General features: G+C 54.0%; 2 long non-coding RNA genes across 5 annotated transcripts; both read right to left on the bottom strand.

Moving 5' to 3' along the window:
* Positions 1 to 12,144: 12,144 nt before the first annotated feature.
* On the bottom strand, positions 12,145 to 15,945 carry LOC140612668 (uncharacterized). The gene is made up of 2 exons (XR_012013805.1): positions 15,758 to 15,945; positions 12,145 to 14,062 (listed from the first exon to the last, which is right to left on the bottom strand). It is a non-coding gene; the product is annotated as an uncharacterized lncRNA (long non-coding RNA).
* A 4-nt stretch (positions 15,946 to 15,949) lies between these two features.
* On the bottom strand, positions 15,950 to 21,126 carry LOC140612666 (uncharacterized). Of its 4 annotated transcripts, none has more exons than XR_012013803.1 (4): positions 19,550 to 21,126; positions 18,144 to 18,198; positions 16,979 to 17,137; positions 15,950 to 15,975 (listed from the first exon to the last, which is right to left on the bottom strand). It is a non-coding gene; the product is annotated as an uncharacterized lncRNA (long non-coding RNA). The 4 variants fall into 4 exon arrangements; XR_012013804.1 differs by having other exon boundaries at positions 19,559 to 21,126; XR_012013801.1 differs by having other exon boundaries at positions 16,979 to 17,140; positions 19,550 to 21,125.
* Between the last annotated feature and the right edge of the window lie 219 nt (positions 21,127 to 21,345).

Raw genomic sequence — 21,345 nt, 5'->3', positions numbered from 1 at the left:
GGTGAGGAAAGGGAAGGAACATCCCAGGTTTGTAGCCTGGGGAATTGGGGGGCGTGAGTGGGGGGTGTGATGCCATATACAGAGATGGAGAAATATGAGAGTTGGAATAGATTACCTGGAAGGGAACAAACCAACTCGGCTGCCAACTGCATGATACAGCTCACCACCTCCTTGATAGGCCGCGGACAGGCATCAGCCCCAGGTGATTGAGCCCTAACCCCGGCTGGTCTCTGAGTCCTGTCTCCACTGATGTCCATGATTCTGCTTTCAGTGTCCAAGGGTCCATGGATGAGTGTCCAGCTAGAGAAGGTGAGACCCTGGGAGCTCCATTCAGTGCCCCTCTGAAAGGTCAGTGGTCACACGGGAGGCACTCTGCGTGGGTCTGAGTGGTCCCACACACTCCTTCTTCCCAATGCAAGGGCACTGCCAGGGCTTCTGGTGCCCCAGACCCTTCAGCAGGCCCCAGGGACCATGGGCAAGCAGGACGCTGGTCTTGCCCTTCAGGAGGGGACAGCCTGGGGGAGTGGCCCACCCATGCTGCAGTTACCTCGTCCTATAAGAGGCTGAGTGACTCAAACACAGGTCTCATGACACTCCGTCTAGTGTTCTTCCTCCCATTTGGAATGATCCCCTTTCTGCCCAAGACAACCCATGCTCCAGGCGGAGCCCTGTCTCCTACCAGCGGGGAAGTTGTGACGACAGCCCTTTGGGGACCTGGGTGATGCTGACTGTGACTTCACCATGCTCCTCTCTGCCTCATTCTGTGCAAACTGTCCCAAGGCTCCCTGATCACACACAGAGTGTGTTTAGGAAAACATTATTGTCTCTCAGTCGGGAGCCCTGGAGCCCGGTGAGCGCTGAAGTCTAGGGTGGGTGGGGAGGAGCATGCAGGGGCTCCCCACTCTGCTCTGAACCCGGCCCCACAGGACATGGGGAGCATCCCAGGAGCTGAACCACCAAGGATGGAGGCCCTGCTCCCACAGGATGAAGGGCCTGTGGCCTTGGCGGCCTGGTCCCCGCTGCAGCAAGTCTGACCCACCAATGTCACAGAGAAGAAAGCCTAGTGAACTGCAGTCAGGAAAAGCAACCAACGACATAACCAGGGAACCACCTGGAAGGTGAGCTGAAGGCAGAGGGAAATGAATCCAAGTTCGATACCAGATAGTTCCATCTCCCATCGGCTCGGACCTTGCCCAGCACAGGCGCAAACTGGGAAATTGGGCCAGGCTCCCCATAATCAGTAACCAGAAAATGCAACCAGATTTTCCTTGGCCCATGAGCCAATTAACGATTTGCTTATTTATTATTGTTTTTAGTGAATAAAATTATGCCATCTGTGGAGAGCTCACTCCACTCCAGGCACCATGCTAAGTACCATTTACGCTTCAGCTCATTGAATTCCCTCGTCCACTCTGGGGCCGTCATTAGCCCTGTTTTGCTGAAATGAACTTAGTGAAGATAAGTAGATAAGCCAAGGTCTCACGGCGAGGTGGGGGGTGGGGCGGGGAGGTGACACGGGACCAGGTTCTCCCAAGCAAAACCCACTCTGTTTTCATCATTGTCACTTCTTGGCACATTTCGGTATCAAACGAGGTGAATCTCATCCCTATTCCATCATTATGCCCGTCCAAAATTTTCCCAGCTATTCTCAAGCAATTCTCCTCCTAAATGGACCTCGCGTCCTCCCCTGCCATGGTCCGGGGAATGGCACTGTGTTTGTTAAGTGTATCAGCGAGAGTTGACTTCTTTACGTTCCGACTTCCTTTCTAGAAACGTGAATGTATCTCTATTTCTTCCCGCAACTACAGGAAAAGTGTTCATAGATTTCTCTCGAAGGCCCTGGCAGCACTTCTTATTGAGCAAATGCCAAAGAAGAAGTGTTTCACCCTCTTGTTGCTATTATGCGTGAGATCCTTCTTCGAACAACACTTCGAAATGAAGCCTCGCGACGGGATGTGCAAGCAATTAATTCACTTTCACCCAATTCTTGTATCAGGTTCTGTTACCAAACCTTGCCAGGGAGGCTCGGGTCCCACTCCAGCAGAGCTGCTTGGATTTTTCAAGGTAGAAAATCACATTATCAGCAAATTGTTATTGTTTTTGCCTTCCTTTCCAGTGTTTATCATTCCTATCTGTGTTTTCTTGTCCTTGTGACCACCTGGAGCATTCTCTCCTGTTGCTGAGACTGGGGCCGGGCCACGGCGAGGTAAGAGCCCAAACTGTCGTCGTGTGCATCGCTTGCACTTCGCATCATGGAAGCACCTTCATGCACACCATCTCGTTTGATCTTCACAGTCATCGCTCAGTTGATCGAGAACCAAGTGTCGAACATCTCCTGTGTACCGGGTGACACAAGACATGTGTTTCCTGTGTCTGTGCCATGCACAGTCCGGCGTGAACCCAGGAAGCAAATAAGTACACAGATTCAAATTACAAGTAAATGAAACGCAGGCCAGAGAACTTACAGAGAGTATCATCCCTTCCATTGCACAGATGAGGAATCAAGGCCCAGGATGGGAAAGTGACTTGCACAAGGTCACAGAGCAAATAGGTGGCCACGCTGAGATGCAAACCCCTCTTTTGCCCCTTGAGGCTGGGAGCCACCTCCAGCCCTTCTCCGGCCTGTGAATGTGGGTCTTCCTAGGCCCTGCAGGTGGCTGTCCTCAGGGGAGTATCAGTTCCCTGGCAGTGACCATTCTGGCTGGCTGAGGGCCGAGGAGAGAGCTCTCTGCTTCCTTTGACAGCTCACCAGGGCACAGAACATTGTGTTTGGCAGGGCTTCCGGGGAGCTCGGCAGCCAGGCTGAAGACCTTGATTCCCACAGCTGTTGCCACTTGCCTGGCACTGCCCGTCCTCAGGGTTTGCCCCGCTGCTGACCTCCACGGCTCTTCCTGGAAATCTCTGCCCAGGAAACTGAGGTCAGGCTGTAGGTCATGACCTGGTCCCGGGACCTGTGGCTCGAGGCCTAGCTGAGAACCGAGGCCAATGCCAGGCCTTCTAAAGTGGGAATAAGTATGGCCATTGAAAGTGAGGTCACGTTTGTCTGCACACACCCAGTGACACCATGGTGGCTCAGAATATAGTGGCTGGGATAGAACCTTCTATGACTGCACTTACAGAACCACTGCTGAAGTTCCTGCCCTTTGGCCCTCCTCCATCTGATCCAACCACATCTCACCCGTAGCCCTTTAGCAGCCTTCATGGTGAAGGCCACATGGCGCTGTTCCCTGCTCTCCTTTCTGCCCAAACCCACCCCCTCTGAGTGTTTGTCCACTCTGTCCCCTCTTCCAGAGACCTTGTCCTCCTCTCACCGGAGCCTCCTGCCCCCATCCTAATGCTTTTGTGACCAAATCCTCCCCATGCCACCTGCCCAGCTCAGATGCCTCCTCCACCAAGCCTCCTCAGCCCAGCCCTGCTGGGGGTGGCTCTGCTTCCTCTGAACTCTGCGTCAGAAAGACAGGTATCCTGACTGGGCAAGTTCCTGAACCTCTCTGAGTAGCTGCAAGATGGGGCTGCTAGTCCAGCCACAGAGAACCACAGGCTTCAAGGATAAGACAATGACAGCAGCTGACAGTCACACGGTGCGCGCTCAGTGCCGAGCACCGTGGGAAGTGCTTCGCGGAGGCTGGTGTGCTTCGTGTCCCTAGTCCGTGCAGAGAGAACCGAGGCATAGGGGAGCAAGGGGACAGGCTCCAGGCCTAATCGGCAGCCAAGAAGGAGGCAGTGCAGGGGCAGCCCGGCTCCAGCTCCCTGCCCTGGCTGATGGGGGGTAAGCGTGCACCCGTGCATGTGTGCGTGCCCGAGGAAGCTCCCGGCACAGTGCCCAGCACCAGTGGGTAATGGCCAGGGAGCGTTTACCTTCCATAGCCCTTTTTCTCTGCCCCTCTTTGACTTGGCCCCTGGCTTGGTTTTATGGTTCTGTGGCTCCGGAGGCTGGGCCCGGGCTCTCAGCCGTGTCTGTGTCTCCGGGCCCTGAGCCAGGGCCCCCGACACCCGCGGCCCCCAGCGACTCCCTCTGCCGTCCCTGGGCACGCACATCTTGCTAGCCTGCGGGAGGTGGCCTGGCTGGGCCCCCAGCTCCCCACCCCCCAACGCGGGAGGGCCCTACTGCAAGCGCTGGTCTCCCATCCCCGGAGGATAGGAGGGCTGTGTCCTCCCCCTCTTCTTTAGGTCTCAACTCCAGTGTCCCTGGCTCTGGGAAGCCTTCCCCAATCACTCTTCCTAAGACGGCCTGCTTCTCATTGCCCTGTTTTCTTTCTTTCTTTTAAATATTTTATCCCTTTATTCATGACAGACGCACAGAGAGAGGCAGAGACACAGGCAAAGGGAGAAGCAGGCTCCCCACAGGGAGCCCTATGTGGGACTCGATCCCTGGACCCCAGGATCACAACCTGAGCCGAAGGCAGATGCTCAACCGCTGAGCCACCCAGGCGTCCCCCTGGGGAGGTTTAGAGCAGAGCTTTGTCCACTGCAGTGTGCTCACGAGGCACCTGGGAATCTTGCACAGGAATCGACCCCCTGCACTCTGACAGCCAAGCACCAGTGCTATGGCTCTCAGCTCCATGGAATCGGAAGCTTCCAGAAGCCCCCGGGGGGTGGAGTGACTCTGATGTGTGCTCCAGTGTGCAAACCCCTCACTGAGAGCACTGTTGAAGTAACCAGCCCTGGAGCCAGGGCCGCCTCTGTCAAAGGCTACCTCACTTCCTTGCACCTCTGTTTTTCCAGCTGTGGAATGGGGTCGATGATAGTCCTTTCCTCGGAAGTCTGAAGACTGAGTTAACACCAGTTAGCTGTGTGTCACTGCCCAGGCCAGTTGTCCAGCGAGGGCTTGGGTGTCGGCCAGAAGCTGTCAGCAGGAAGCAACAGGAGGTGGATCTGAAGGTGGCGCCAGGCCAGGTGTGTCCTCCCTGGCCAGCTGTCTTCCTGGCTGACAAGGACCCTTGTCTACACTGACTACCAGGCTCCAGCAAGATTACACGTTTGACCTGAGCACCAAGCTGCACCTGCCTCAAGGCATTTGTGAAGGGCTGGCCACATAGGAATCGAGAGGCCCTGGGTTGCCAGGGATGACCTCTCCCGGGGTCTTGCTGTAGGGACGTTGTGTTGGGATCACCTGGGTACCAGAGCAAGATGAGAAGCAGCTGCATCACCAGCCAGATGGACGACACTTCATTGTTCCAAGCTCTTTCCGTGCTGACGTCACTGGGGCATGTGTCACTCTATGTGCTGGGGCTTAATATCCCCATTTAACAGACAAGGAAACCAAATCTCAAGAGAGCTCCTGGGAGGCTCTGCAAACAAAGCTACCTGGCCCTAGATAATGGGGAGGTTAGGAGGTCCTGACCCGGGAGAAGGAAGGTCCAGAGCTCCTACCCTAGGGGCACCACCCTTCACCCATCGATCCCTGCAGGCTCAGGGAAGCCCTTCAAACCAACTCAGGGCTGCCTTGCCACCTTGTAATCTGCACAGGGCCACAGCCCTGGCCCTGGAAATTGGTTGAGGGCCACTAACAGGCAGATGTGACTCACTGGCTTGGGCAGGAGGCGAGCCAGACTGTCACAAGAGTTTGATGCTATGGACCCCACTGTCCACTTGGTGAAGCCATAGATGCTTCCTCAGACATTTTTTTTTTCATTCATAAATTACAAGAATTACAAAGAAGCCCCCAAATCATGGTACAGCAATATATAGGCTTTGTTATCAACTCATTAAATAGCAAGATCTAGTGGCAGGTGTGATAACTAGCTTGATTTCAAAGCAGTGAGCACAAATGCTACTTCAAGAAGCCTAATCTGAGGGCACCTGGGTGGCTCAGTGGTTGAGCATCTGCCTTGGCTCAGGTCATGATGCTGGGGTCCTGGGATCCAGTGCCGACTCAAGCTCCCTGCATCGAGCCTGCTTCTCCCTCTGCCTGTGTCTCGGCCTCTCTCTGTGTGTGTCTCATGAATAAATAAATAAAAATCTTAAAAAAAAAAAAAAAAAGATGCCTAATCTGAAAATGCCTGGGATTTCTCTTGACAAAGAAGTCCCAGGTGCCACTAATCACTGTGGTTTGTTGCCTACACATGCTGGAAGGAAATGCTGAATTTCAAAGAATAAAGATGTAATTCTTTCCCCCACTCAAATCCAGGGATCTCAGTCAGAGCTCATTAAGGGAGGCTAGAGCCAAGGAGTAAATGACTGGGTGGAGCTGCAGCTTTAGAGCTTTGGCAAGGCCCTCTGCCCTTGACTGTCACCTCTGTGTACTGCCCAGGCGGAGCAATGAATCTCAAATCCCATATTTCTACTGCTCTATCGACTGTCTTCCCAGCCAGCCTTAATGGCCTTTGCAAAGGTCCATCTGGGGAGAAAAGAGAGTCTACTCCTGAGTCCCTTCCCAGAGTTCCACTCTCCAGGATTTGCAGAGGCAGCCTGGCCTCACTGCCAAGGCCAGTGGCTCAGGGAAGGCAGGGTGGGTGGGACACCTGGGTCGCTCAGTGGTTGAGCGTCTGCCTTAGGCTCAGGTCATGGTCCTGGGGTCCTGGGATCGAGTCCCACATTGTGCTCCCCGCAGGGAGCGTGCTTCTCCCTCTGCCTTTGTCTCTGCCTCTCTCTTATGAATAAATAAATAAAATCTTAAAAAAAAAAAAGAAAAAAAAGGAAGGCAGGTGGGGCAAAAAGAGCCTGCTACCTCACTGCTGAGCCCATCCTTGTGATTTACAGGCTTTCCTGCTCATGATCTCATTTCATCTTCACTACCCTCCTATTGGTGTGAACTGCCGTCTCCACTCTGCAGGCGAAGCTCAGAGAAGTAGAGCATTCGCCCAAGGTCACACAGCCAGGAAGTAGAAGTTGCCTCTGTGGCCGCTGACCTTTGCTTGGGATCCCAGCTGCTCAGAGAAGTAGAAAGCAGGTCTCCTTGTCTCTACAGTTGTCACTGGTTGACTGGGAAGCTGGAATTTGTATTTTGTACCTGGCTTCTTTCATTCATCCATTTACTCATTCATTCATCCATTCAACCTTCTACCCATCCGTCCACTATGTACCAGGCACTATGCTAAGTAAGCCCAAGAAATGCAGCAGGAGCAGCAACAACCTGGCCCCTATGGAGTTCACGGTGTGGAGAGGGGAGCAGAACGAGGAGACTCATCAAATAATGACACAGATTAAAAAAAATAATAATAATGACACAGATAAATGGAAATGTGAACAGCGCCAAGTGCCCTGAGGCAGAGATGTGTGATGGGGGATGTCTCCTGGGCTTTAGAAAAGGTCAGGGAGGGCCTTCCAGAGCTGAGACCCGAATCATGAGCAGGAGGGAGATAGGGGAGGAGAAGGGGGTAAGCTGGACCAGCTAGGGGTGGCTGTGTAGAGAAGGGGCTACCCGTGCAGGCTCTGGGGTCAGGCTGGGATGGCGATCCTGGGGGGATCGCTGGCTGGCTGTGCAAACATGATAAGCCCTTCATACTTGAAGCCCTGATTTTCTGAAAGTCAGAATTATAACAAGAATACCCACTTCACAGGAGTGTCATGAAGATTTCTTGAGATGAAGTGAGTAAAGCTCTCAGCATGGTACCCAGCCCCTGGTAAATGCTCTGACTCAGCACTTGAGCTTTTAGTAAGTGTGGACAATGAATAAATAAATCCATGAAAGCACTTATAAGAAGATCTGGCCACAGCATGAACTGAGGGGGTGTGTGGGCAAGTCTATGGTTCATCTAGCAATGGTTCAACCTCAGCTGCATGTTAGGATCGTCTGGGTGCCCAGGGCACACCTCGAGTTAATTAAATGATCAGATCTCTGAAGGGGCATCTGGCTTCAGCAACTTTTAAGCCTTTCCATGGGAATCCAATGTTCAGCTGGGACCAAGAGCCCCTGTCTGCGAGGGTAGTTTCACTAGTGTCAGGAGCAGCTGGGGAAGGGTTCCTGGGGCACTAAGTGTTTGGGGTGCCCCCCCAAGAATGGAGAAGATTTAGATACACGGAAAAGACCAGGTAGGGAATTCCAGGCTGCAGAAGAGGAAAAGGAAAATCTTGGAGATTGAGGTGGTGTCTGGAATTTGGGAAATGGGGTGCAACGAAGGAGACCAGAGGCAGGGAAAGGCTCGTGCAGCAGGGTGATTGGACAGAGCGACAGTCAATTGCTGAAGAGCCTTGAGGGCTAAGAGAGGCCTTGGGTTTGGTTGGACTGGAATGTTGCTTGCAGGTGGATGGGTTTGGAAAAACTCTCCTCTGCAGGGTAGCCTCATTGAAAAGAGCCAGGAGGCAAACAGGTGTCATCTTATATCCCAATTCCTGTTGGTTGGAGTAGCTGGTTAGAGCACTGGGTTGAGAAGGATTCTAAGCCTGAATCTCAGTGTAGCAAGTGGTTACAATGGTAGCCAAGGTCAAAGGCGTGGGAGCTGGGATGGCAGCACATGTGCCACCTACTTCCCAGCCTGGTTGTTGTTGGTGGTGGGAGGTGCGCTGCAGGGGTGCAGCTGGGGTAGAAAGCAGGGATCGGTCCTTACTTTTCTTGTGGTTTCCCTGAAATTGCTTCAAGAAGAGGACCCTACACCTCAGTGATCAAGAAGCCAGCCAGGAGGGGCACCTGAGTGGCTCAGCCGGTTAAGCATCTGCCTTTGGCTGAGGTCATGATCCCAGCCCCATATTGGGCTCCCTGCTCCGTAGGGGAGCTTCTCTCTCTCCCTCTGCCTGCTGCTCTCCCTGCTTATGTGTCAAATAAGTAAAAAATAAATAAATAAATAAATAAATAAATAAATAAATAAATAAATAAATAATAGAAGCCAGCCAGGAAAAAGGAGTTGAGTGTGTACTGGATGAAATACAAGGCAGGAAAACGTATGGTCAAGAAAAATGGATGGGTGGGCTTCAAGATTCTTAAGACGCCTTCAGTTCTGTTACTCAGAGGAGGAGAAATCCCCAAAATGCCTTTGAGAGGTAGTGAGAGTCTTATCACTGGAGGCATTCAAGGAAAGAAAAGCTAGAAGACGGGTGAACTGGACAGCAGAGAGACTCACATTCCAAGCAAAGGCTGGCTGAGAGTACCTTTTAGGGGTTCTTAACATGGTGATTCTATGATATGGCCAACAGCTGCTGATGGGGTTGGGGGTGCTGTAAAATGACTCCTTCCTGAAGACATGAGCAAAGACTGCATAGAGCGAGGTCTGTGCCTCAGAGGCCCAGAGACCAGAAATTAGGACCCAGAGGGAGGGGGGTGAGAGAGAAGGAGAGCTCATGGAGCCCTCAGCCTAAGGAAAGTTGATTGCCCCTTGGGTCCCCCGACCTGTCCCAGGCAGCTGACCCAACAGCCATGACCCAGTGGCCTCTGAGTGCCTTCCTCTATACCAGCTTTTGCTTTGGAGCTATTTGAGGCCTCGGCTGGTGTCCCAGGAGTCTCAGTCTTGGAGGAGAGACTTGTAGACATATGTTCTCCTCTGCTGTTCCAACAAACACGTCCTGGAACAGCCAGCTCTGCTCTGACTGGCTTGTGTTTGCAGGGCTGGGGAGGAGGGCAGGAGAGACAGCACTGTCTCGGGTTCTGTTGGGGTCATGGTGACCTTCTGGGTCCTTTCTGCCATGCATTTGGGGAGGCCAAGGCTAAGGCCAAGGCTACAAGACAGCACTGCCCACTCGGTGCTGTGTGCACGCTTTGAACCACGAGCTCAACAGTGATGTAACCTCTGCTCCGTACTCCGTGGGACAGTAGCGAGCAGCGGTGAAGAGGCAGTGTGGACACAGAGCTAACTTCAAGACAAAACCAGGCTGCACTGTGTGCTATCCTCCCAACCGGGTAAAGCAAACATCTTAAACACATGTAAGTTTATGCACAGATTATCTCTGGAAAGATATTCAAATATCTGCAGCAAGGAGTCGGCTTCCCCCTCTCTGTCTGCCCTGCCCCCTGCTTATGCCTTCTCTCTCTCTCCATCTCAAATAAATAAAAAATAAAAAGATCTTTAAAAAAAGAAAAAAAAGAAGCAGCAAATATCTGTGGTGGATACGTCTGGGAGAGATCTGGGCCCAGAGGAAGATGGATTTCTCCTTACTTAAGTTTCTGGATCTTTTGAATCATGCCTGAGTTGACTCTTCAAATTTAAATACGTTAAGCATCATTCTGCAGTCAGACTCCCCCGGTTCAAATGTTAGTCTTGAGCATGTTACTTAGCCTCTCGGTGCCTCAGTTTCCTCTTCTGTAAAAGCAGGGAGGTTGCCAACACCTGGCTTAGGTGGTGGAGCTGAGACAGGGTAATGCAGCGGTTGTCACAGTGCCTGGCACCCAGGAAGCCCTCGATGGCTGAGTCACTTGGACAAGGTTTCTGATGGGGAAACTGAGTCTCAGAAAGGTTAAGTGGCCAGGTTGTCAGGAGCCTGTTCTGCATGTGAGGACAAATGACATGCTGTCGCTTCGTGTGCTGGAGGTGTGTGTGTGTGTGTGTGTGTGTATGTGTGTGGCAGGAAGAGGGAGAGGACACACACACACACACACACACACACACACACAGCCAGCTGTACCCTCACCCAGTAGGGGCTGTGACAGAGACTGGAATCGAAGGGCTATGTGGATGCAGAGAAAAAGGATCACCCATACTTCACCAGAAAAGGGCCACCCAGGGGAATGTGAGAGGGGCACCATTGGGTGGCAGGTGTTTGTCGAGGGGAGGCAGCTGTGCTAGGTGGATGGCTCGGCGGGAGCACAGGCTTGGAGTCCCTAAAGTCTGGATGGTGAAGGGAAGGCCCAGGGATGAGGGTGGAAAGTGGTGACCGAACAGAATGAGAGCTGAGGAGAAGGAGGAATGAGCCGGGGTGGGGCGGGGGGGGTGTAGGAAGCCAGCAGGAGGAGAGAGGGGCCTGAGGTCACCGGACAGGAGGCTGAGCCAGGGCAGAAGGACAAGGAGAACATCTTTCTCTCCTCCGTCTCCACGTCCTGCTCCCCGGAGGGATGAGCAGGTGCTCCCGTGTGCACGCGCACGAGGCTCCCGTGCACAGATGCACGCTCACACTCAGCCTCTGTATGTATGTCGCCTGGGGTTCGAGAGGCAGCCACAATTTGGCACCACTTTTATTGAAGCAAATCCAAGGACATCATCAACTCACGGGGAGATGAAGCAAGAAGGTGACGCTCAAGAGACCAAGGTCACCTTCTCAGCATGGCCATCCCCTCTGTGAAATCTCAGCACCCTCGTCCAACACTCTATCCCAATCTAGCGCCTGTCACGGCATCTATCATCATCTCACCTTCCAAGAATTTACTTATTTATTATCTGTCTCACTCTCCCAAAATGAACCTTCACCTCTGTGAAGGGACAGGGTTTGTTTTGTGCTCTGCTTTATCCTCCAGACCTAGACCTGTGCCTTGTACACAGTAGGTGCTCAATTATTTGTCCTTATGGACACTCACCATGTTGGGGGCAATTACCACTATGTTCAACATTTCCCTTGTATACATTGTCTTACTAATTTTCACAATTCCAGCCTGGCAGGTGGGTTTTTTTTTTTTTTTTTAAGATTCTATTTATTTATTTGAGAGAGAGAGAGAGAGAGAGTGAGCATAAACAGGAGTAGGGGGAGCAGAGGGAGGAGTAGATTCCCTGTTAAGAGGGAGCCCGACACAGGGCTCCATCCCAGGACTCTGGGACCATGACCTGAGCCGAAGGCAGATGCTTCACCAACTGAGCCTCCCAGGCGCCCCAAGGTGGGCATTTTAATTCCCATTTTACAGAAGAGGAAACTGAGGGTTGAGAGGGATCCAGTAAGTCACTGAGATTTGAGTCCAGGTCCTTGGGTCATTTTCACGTGGCTCAGAAGCTGGGGCAGAAGTGCTCACGCCCCTGCACAGGCCGACTTCCCCCTCTCCGTCCCCAACCTGGACTCAGCCTGCCAACAGCTCCCCTGCAGGCCTGCAGGGATGACTCCCCTCCACCAGGGGACCCCTTCCTCTTGGCAGTGGCTAGAGGCAGCACCCCACTGGGTTTCCATGCAGGCTCTGGAGCCCGGGCTGGGGTCCCACTTCCTCTTCCCATCTGCTATGCGACCGAAGCCCTACTTTCTGCCAAACTGGGGAAATGGGTCATGAGAGGTAAGTAAAATAATCGATCATAGTTTCTGACACATACAGCTTGGGTTCGTCAGGATCCCACAGGAACACACAAGGCACACGCCAGGTTTAACCGAAGAGAATTTAATGGAAAGTGTATTTACAGAGGTGTGCTGTATCCGTGGCTATCGCTGCGGGAACAAAGTCCCACAAATGTCTGTGACTTAAAACAACACAGCTTAACTCTCTGGTCCTGGGGGTGAGAAGTCCAGGATGCTGGTTCCCTCCGGAGGCCCCACGGGGCGGGGATCCATTTCTTGACTCTTCCAGCTTCTAGAGGCTGAGGGCTTTCCTTGGCTCCCAGCTAAGCCATGCCAGCCTGTTTCCATCATTATATACCACTTTGCCCCTCCCGATTCCCTTTCATGGGGACCCTAACAACTGCGTGATTAGGCCCACGCAGAGAAGGCAGAACAATCTCCCCACCACAAGATCCCTCATTTAGTCACCTCTGCAAAGTCCCCTTTGCCATTTCAGATGACAGATTCACAGGGGTCCAGGAGTAGGGTTTGGATGTCTTGGGGGCCCTTATCCAGGTGGAAGTGGATGTAGGAGTGGCCAGGGATTGGCATCAGGGGAGAGATACCAACACCCCTAGGCCTGCATGGGGAGAAACAAAAACTGACCTCTCTCCTCCAGCCAGTGCGCCCCACTGGCTGAAGCCTGAGCAGAGGCCAGAGGCAAGCAGCAGAGCAGGGGAGGGATGGCGCCAGGGATGGGGCAGCAGAGCAGTACTGAGTTCATTGTGTTAGCTAGGACTGTCACTGCATTTGAGGCCTGGTCTTCCAAAGAGGAGGGTCCAGGGGCCTGGGGCTGCCTGCCTCTGTTTCCCCCACCCCCACTCCGAAAAGCAGAACCCTCCCATGCCATCCCAGCACAGCGATTCCAGAGTCTCTTCCCCTGAAACCACACTGTCAGGATTTGGGGCAAAAAAGCTGCCTGGGAAATTCAAAGCCAAAGGCCAGCTGGCTCTTCAAAGCCCTCTCTGCAACAAAGGACCGGAGAGGAGGTAGGAAGACAAAGGCGCTGGCCAGCAGGAGGCCGGCTAAGCAGCCGCCAGGACAGCCCCCCCAAAAGGTAAGCGACAGGAGGAAGCGAGGAGAGCTGCACAGACTGTCTGATCTTCCCCAGAACCTCGTCCCCCACCATCACCACCAGTGGCCTTTAAATAAACCCCTCCAGCGAGCTGTGAGGAGTGGGGAGCCCAGGACTGGAACCTAGAGACTGGAATCCAGCCCTGTTCTGTCACCATGTGACCTCGAGCATGTGATACATCAGACCCTCTGCACCACAGCTTCTTCGTCTATAAAATGGGGATAATGGGATCCAGTGCCTAAGATCAGGTTCTCTAGAAGCAGAGCCTGAGACAAGGATTCTTGTGTGCGTGACTTCTTCGAGGGAACCTGGAGAGGAGTAAAGGACAGAATAGGTGGGGCAGCAGTCAGGCAAGGCTGTGGACACAGGTGGATCCCACAGAGAGGAACTCAGGGTTGTCCCCCTGGAGAACAAACCAAGGAAAAGAAAGCTTTTGTATCCGTCTGGGGGGGGGGGCACATGTCCCAGTCTTTCCCTGCTCCAATAGACTGAATAATAACCGCCTCCCCCAAAGATGTCCACATCCTCATCCCCAGAACCCGCAAATATGTTACCTTCTACGTAAAGAGGGACTTTATAGGTAAGGCTGTTGAGATGGGAGATTATTCTGGGTTAGATTATCTAACCCAGGGGCCCCATATCATCACAGGGTCTTTATAAGGGGAGACAGGAAGGTCAGTCAGTAGTTGGAGGGAGGTGTCAAGGGGAGCAAGAGGCTGGAAGTGATGTGAGGAAGAGGCCACCAGCTAAGGAGCTCGAGAAGCTGGCTTTGAGAAGCTGGAAGAAGCAGGGAAATGGATCCTCCAGAGGTCACCAGAAATGGATTCTCCAAGGTCACCAGAAGGAACTCAGCCCAATGACACTTTGATTTCCATCTTCTGACCTCCGGAACTGTAAGAGAATACCCTTGTGTGGTTTTGAGCCACTGAGCGAGTGGTAAGTTGTTAGAGCAGCAAGAGGAATCCAATACCCCTGCCGAGGCTGGGTGGCTACACCGCCCGCCCCAGGCTCAGGGGCCCGGGCTGCGTGGCACAAGCAATCCCTGCTCCTGTTCAGTGAGTCACGCAAGTGATCCCCATCCCTGGATCTTCTCCCCAGTTGGGAGTGCCCTGCCCCACCCCCAGCCTCTCTGCTTTGGCCACCAGCCCGCAGGCCTGGAGCTGCTTTGACCTCAGGTACACGGAGCCAGAAGCCAGAGTGACCTTCAGGTAGGCACTGACGGCCTGGCCTTGAGGCTGACCAACTGTCAGCAGTAAGCCACGGGAGAGCCCGCAGGCATTGCTCCTGCCCTGCCCTGCCCTCCCCCACACTCCTCTGGTTCCCCTGCCAACATGTCCTTAATTGCACCCGAACCCTAATCTCAGATCTGCTTCTGGGGTGGGGGGCAGCCCAAGGAACCTTCTCTATCTGGTCCCCACAATTTAGCCCCAAGGCGTGGAGTAAGCTAATTGTCGTTTTTCGAAGAAACTGTGACTCTGACCGGCTCACAGCTGTAAGGGGTTAAGCTGGAATCTGGATCCAGACACGGGACGGTGCTTTTAATTCCTGGACTCTCTGTACCACCTCCCAGACAGTCCCCCGGGCTCTTCCTCTGGCCCTCGGGGATAATCGTCTGCGTTTCCTGGGGGCAGGAAGCTGTTGGGAGCAATGCTCCTGGCCCCCTGCCCATCTCACACTTCTGGCCCCAGCTACCTCCCCATAGTGGGATAGCGAGTGCGGGGAGGTCTGGGAACCTGCTGCACCCCGAAATGTGGATGTCAAAGCCATGGCTCCCCGAGGCCATCCATTATGGAAACCACTCAGGCCTCCTATCGATTCTTGAGTCAAATCCTGACAAATGACTTATCCCTCCCTCCCCTGTTTCCTGTGAAACCAGGATAATAACCCTGCGGCCAGGGTGGGAGCTTGACTAGAACAGAGCTTGGCCCCGAGGGCGCTCGGCCCTGCTCCGTGAATCTCTCCGAGCCTCAGTTTCTTCGTGTATAAAATGGGAATAATCATACCGCAGTGCAGCCGTAGCGGAGCGCTATCCCTAGAGCGGCAGTGGGGGTTCCCGAGTGTGGACTCCGGTGTCCCAACCCAGGTGACATAGGTGACTTAACCACTCTGGGGCCCCTCTCCACCTCTGGCTAGTACGAACAGCGTGAGGGAACAGAGTTGAGGTGTCGGAACAGAGCCCCGCACACAGTAAGCGCACTCGGTAGCTCGTGTGCAAAGGGCTTGGCCGGCACCTAGAGCATCCTAAGGGCTCAGTAAACAATGGCTGTTTCGTTACGGGGGTCCCCTGACCCCTGGAGTGAGGAAGGTCACCTCCACACACCTCCACAGCCCCGTGGCTTCAGCCTCCAAGGCTGAGGCCCAGCGAGCTGGCTGCTGTGCTCCGGTGGGTGGGATGGAGTTGACCTTGTGAAGAGCCGGGGTCCTGTATGTCCCCCACCTGCACCCCAGCCAACCTTGGGGGGGGCTTTTCATGCCTCCATCTCTCACCCCGAACACACCCCTTGCATCCTCTTCTCTCCCCACCTGAGGGCCCATCCTTCACCCACCTTGCTCCCCGCCCACATCAGCTAATCGGTGGTGACTCACGGTAGAGCTGGGGCCGAGGCTGCGTGGGTGATACTACCCTCCTCCGAGGCATTCACCTTCCCACAGTCCTGCGAGCACGGGGCCTGCCATCCTGGGAAGCTTGCCAACCCCGGGGACCCTTCTTCTCCCGGAGAACATTCTGACATGGCAATCCATTCCAGGTGGCAAAAAGTTCCCCCAAGAGGTCCTGCAGTGTGTTGGCGTCCTCGCGTTCCTGCCTAAATGGAAAGAAGCAGCTTCCAGGACTGTCTGCTGCCTCCTAGAACGAGAACAGCAGCTGTGGGGGCTTTTACCTTTCTTTTTCTGGACCAAACAGGCCTGGACTGCAGGGCTCCTTTGCTCCTGTCCTGATGCACAAATGCCCAGGACAGACAGAGCAGCCTGGAGTGGGATCGGCTGCCAAGAGTAGGGGGGCTCCTTTGGCTCTCTCGCCTCTGAGTCGGGGGGTGTAATTGCCCCCCTTCCCATCAGGTAATCCAGGCGCCCAGCCAGAAGCCCCTCACTGCTTCTTATGCACCCAGAAACTCAGCCAGGCCCCCTGGGGCCAACCTAATTGGGTCCATTTTTCATTTTCAAAATCCAAACTGAGAAGGTGAGGATTTGGGTCTGTAGCTTAACCACCTCCTTTGTTAAATAAAACCAACCTAGAAAACAAACAGAGTGAAAACCTCCAAACCCACCTGCATGGAGCCCAGCCAAGCTGGGGTGGAGTTTAAGCAATGTTGACAGTGTTGGCAAGCTCTGGCTCCGGGCTGCACCTGGGCTCAGGGTTGAAGCCACACATCCCCACGCCTGAGACTGTCACGATGTGTGTGTGGAGGGGGAGAGACTGAAGGGATTCCAGTGGGGCCCCATGGGGGCCCCAGGCGCTGTGCCACAGGGGACCTGGCACCCCAGTGCACAGACACGCAGTGGAGTTTCACTGAAGGCATCCAAGTCACACATCCCACAGCACGTCCTCTTCCCTTATGGGATACCTCCCCCCCCCACCCGCCCCACCACCACCACCAGGACCTTGTCTCTTTTGCCAGCTCCTCCCCTATCTTTCCTGTCCTCCCCCTGGAAGCAGCCCCCAGGCTCACTGGCTTCCGTGTCCTCTCTCCTAGATCCTGCCTCACCCCCCAACACCCCTCCACTCCTCTCCCTCCTGGTATCACCTTCTGTTACTTGAATGTCTCTGCTGGTCCCCCCCCCCCCCCCCCGCCCGCCACCACCACCAACCTAGAGACCCAGCTAGGTGCGTTCCCTGAAGGTTTCGTCCATCATCCCCAGAAGGACAGATTTCCCAGTCTTGTGTCAAATGAAAAGAAGCTCAACTTTATCAAGGGCTAAGCTGATCATGGACGTTGATGCTCAAACTCAAGGCTTCAAAGGCATTTCCTGCTAATGAGATTAAATGAGATAATGTGCAGTGGAGCTTGGTGCACTTTCAGACCATCCCGGGGAGTCTTTACTCTCCTTTGATGTCAGGCATTTTAGAGGGAAAGTTCTCAGAGCTTTGCAGCCTGGGTGATGCTCTGGGAATGGAAGGGGCGCCAGGAATGCTCTGGGAATGGAAGGGGCGCCAGGAATGGGGTGATGCAACAGTCTTCAGGCCCGAGTGTGTGAAGGGGAGCGTGTGCATGTGCGGTGTGTATGAGAGCATGTGTGTGTGTGACTGAGAGAACAGAGAGGCGTGTGCTGGGGTCCCACTACGTCCGAAGGGGCCTCCTCTCTCCCTTGGGGTCTTGGCTGCTCTGTCTTGCTGCCGCCTCGGGAGGTCACTGTGGCCTCGGGAGGTCACTGTGGTCAACACAATCCCTTCTGGCTTGATCTGAGCCCCCTGACCCAATGTTTTCCCCAACTGAGCAGAGATTGAAAATTATTTTGCAGGAAGAACAAGGTAAACACCCCAATATATTTATGCTGGCTGTAAGGCTTATAGTTATTTCTTTTTTTTTCTTTAAAGATTTATTTATTTATTCATGAGACACACACCCAGAGAGAGGCAGAGACATAGGCAGAGGGAGAAGCAGGCTCCCTGCAGGGAGCCCAATATGAGACTCAATCGCGGGTCTCCAGGATCACGCCCTGGGCCGAAGGCAGGTGCCAAACCACTGAACCACCCAGGGATCCCCTCCATAGTTATTTCTTAAAGCCAGACTTCCCATTCCAAGAGACTCCAAGGAAACAGCAAAGACATTTTTGGATCTCTGATTCTCCACTTAGGGTAGCCACACGGACACATCAAGTGCCCCTGGGAGCACACAGGGATCCTTCCAGACACTCTGCTGACTCAGAGCCAGTTGGGTCCCCAGGCATCCAGCCCGGGAAGGGATCTCCTGGTACCTCCCTTCTTCCCACCCTGTTCAGGCACTGTGCTGGGGGCTTCCCATGGTTAACTTACTCATTCCGCGTAACGGCTTTGTGAACACAGGGCCCGGATAGACCAAGTTCTGTGTCTAAGGTCACAGAGTAAGAAAGAACAGCTTCAGTTACGGAACATCCTCTGCGCTGGGTGAAAAGCCAATGCACGTTTTATATGTGGTATCACTGGACCCTCCCAGAGCACAGCAAAAGCCTGGGTGCTAATACCTACTAATATTGTCCCCCTTTGACAGGTGAAGAAAGGACGATGCTCAAAGAAGGGAAGTGATTTGTCCCTTGGGATCCTCCTAACTTTCAGAGGGCTTTGCCCCAATGACTACGGTAAATTTAAGGATTTTCAGGTGCTCAGGCCCAATGTGGGCAAGAAGCAGGGGGCTTTGGGACATAGCCCAGGGCCCAGCTCTGCCAGTGTCCCCGTCAGGCCACGGTTCCACCTCCTGGATTTAGCCGGGGCAGGAGTCTTGCATGCTGGGGTTCTGCTGAGACTGCCAGGTTCCCTCCCTGTCCCCCTCTGCCAGCCCCCGAGTCCTCTTGCCCCAGCACAGGACTAGCCCCAGCCAAGGTCCTGGATCACCTCCTGGGACCTGGGGCAGCCCATGCTCCTGGCCCTGAGTCCCCACGGACCTTACTTTTTCTAGCACCCAACAGGATCTCAATTGTCCTCTCTGGCAGGGTGGACCAGCGGGACCCCCGACACAGCTTCAGGGGCAGGACTCTCAGGCTTTAATCCTGTGTGACTTCAGGTGCATTAACTCACCTCTCTGTGCCTAAGATACGACTGATGATAGTACTCTAACCCAAAAAGATGACGTCAAGCTTTCTTTACCCCTCACCTCCTTTTCCTTTTCTTGTTTTCCCATCCCGGGAACACTATTTATGTAGCACTTACTCTGTGCCAGGCACCATTGTAAGCATTTTTTAAAAAAAGATTTTATTTATTCATGAGAGACACAGAGAGAGAGAGAGGCAGAGACAGGCAGAGGGAAAAGCAGGCTCCATGCGGGGAACCTGACACGGGACTCAATCCCAGGACCCCGGGTTCACGACCTGAGCTGAAGACAGATGCTTAACCACCGAGCCACCCAGGTGTCCCTGTTGTAGGCATTTTTATTCCTGATTTAATCCTGATAAAAATCCCATGAGGGAGGCACCATTATTCTCTTATTTTACAGATGAGGACTCGGAGGTACAGAAAGGTTACAGAACTTGCCCAAGGTCACAGCTTTTTAAAAAAAATTGAAATGTAATTGGTATATAACATTATCTGACACACAGGTTTTAAGAGGCAGAGGCAGGAGTCAGACCCAGGCAGGCGGGCCCCAGAATTCACACTTTTAACTTCCTCCTCTACACCAAGATAACACGTATAAAGCAAGCATTTTAGTATAAAACACAACGAAAAGGAAATGCTTCATAAGCACTAACTGTAGTCACCGTGTGACTTCAAAGCAGGTCATCTTCCTTCTGACAGCCGCTGTGTTGTTTGTCCCTGCAGTGGGACCTGAGAGATCTCCCCGAATTCCACACAATGATGGGTGTGAGGTGCACATCACAGATCCTAACACAGATCAAGCCGTGGGCTCTTGGTGGTCCTCCTCTCTGGAAGGCACAGGTGGAGACATCTCAGGAGTGACCTTAGTTGGACACACCCACTGAGCCAGCAGGAGAGGGTGTGGAAAAACCACGGGCCCTGAGGGGCGGCAGGTGACACAGCAAGTGTGCAAGAATAGGGCCTCTGGGGTCCAGGCCCAGGGGGAGTCGGGAAGAAGGCTGTGAACACTTCCAGGGCCTTCTTTTTTTTTTTTTTTTTTTTCAGGGCCTTCTGATCTTCACAACAACCCCGAGAAAACAAGAGTCTCAGGGAAGACACGTGACAAGGCCCGAGTTCAAGGAAGGGGGGACAGTGGGCTTTACATCCAGGACAGGTTCATGGTTCCTCTCCGCACCAGATCAGCCATCAGCAGGATGAAGGGCCTCAGCTCCAGGGACAAGGTCCAGGTCAGGAGTAACTGTTTCCGACAAAGGTCCAGCAGGAGGAAGGTGAGAGTCCCTCCCGAATGAGTGCCCCAAAGAAGCCGGGGCTCCAGTGGGGTGCAGGGCTGAGGAAGGAGGAGGGGACTCGCTTTGGGCAGGGGCAGGCTGGCGAGCGAGTCAGCAGCAGGGGTGGCTCAGTCCTATGCTCCGTGCTGGGAAGGGCCAGGGCCGGGTGGGGGGTGGGTGGGGGGTAGATTGGGGGTGGGTGGGGGCATCCCTCCCTGGAATCCAGAGAAGAGCAGAGACTGCACCCCTGCCTCTTCCCATCCCCCCCGGGGGACTTTCCCCACGCGCGGGTCTCAGAGCCACCTGCCCTGGGACCCAAGACTAGAGGGAGACGGGGCCTTTCCGGGGAGGCTGTCCCTTGTCTTCAGAGGCAGGAAAACCACTTCCTGTGGGTCCAACCGTCCCTTTGAAGAACCAGGCCCAGTGGCCTCTGTCCTCACTTGAAACTGGAGGAGGGCTGCAATCCGTGACCCCAAGAGGGCAGATTCAGTTTTTTCTGGAGAGCTCCATCACAGCTCCTCCATTTCCCGGGGTGGCAATGACGGCCCAGCCCCAGTCCAGTGGCCCCAGAGTGAGGTCACAGCAGTGAGGTCTGACCTCAGTGTTGCCATGGGGATGCTCCTGGTGCCACCGCCGCCTGCTGAGCAACACCTTTCTTCCAGAAGGAGTGGGAGGGGCAGTGACCGATGTTCACTATGTGTCACCCTGCTCCTGGCTGCCGGGGTTGGTTCCTCCCAAACATAAATTGTCACAAGCGGGGTGGGCCAAGGAACGCTAGTGGGGCCCGCTGGCTCCATTGTGTGCATCTGCGTGTTTGGGTCGCGGGGAGAGGTATTTATGAGGCCTCCCGGGGTGCCTCATTATCTTCTCTCCCTGCGCCCGGGTGGGGATGCTGCTCATTATGCTCCTCATGGACCCAGACTGCCATTCACAGCAACCTGGTCTCCATGGCAACCAGCCGTGACATCACAAGGAACCTACAGACCCTGAAGCCGGAGCAGAGGAAGCGTGAATGCGTGTTTAGGGGCAGATGAGCTCCTGCTTCCCCTCCTGAGGCCTCTCCTGTGATGGGGGAAGTGGGCGTAGAGACACAAAGTGGGAGGGGGTCGCTCCTCCGAGATACCAGGTTTTTCTGTGAGATGCAAACCGAGGTTTCTCTGAAGGTTTACGTGGCATCTAAA

This window comes from Canis lupus, chromosome 21 (genome assembly GCF_048164855.1).
Source record: "Canis lupus baileyi chromosome 21, mCanLup2.hap1, whole genome shotgun sequence".
Lineage (NCBI taxonomy): Eukaryota > Metazoa > Chordata > Mammalia > Carnivora > Canidae > Canis > Canis lupus.
This window is presented reverse-complemented; position numbering and strand designations above follow the sequence as displayed.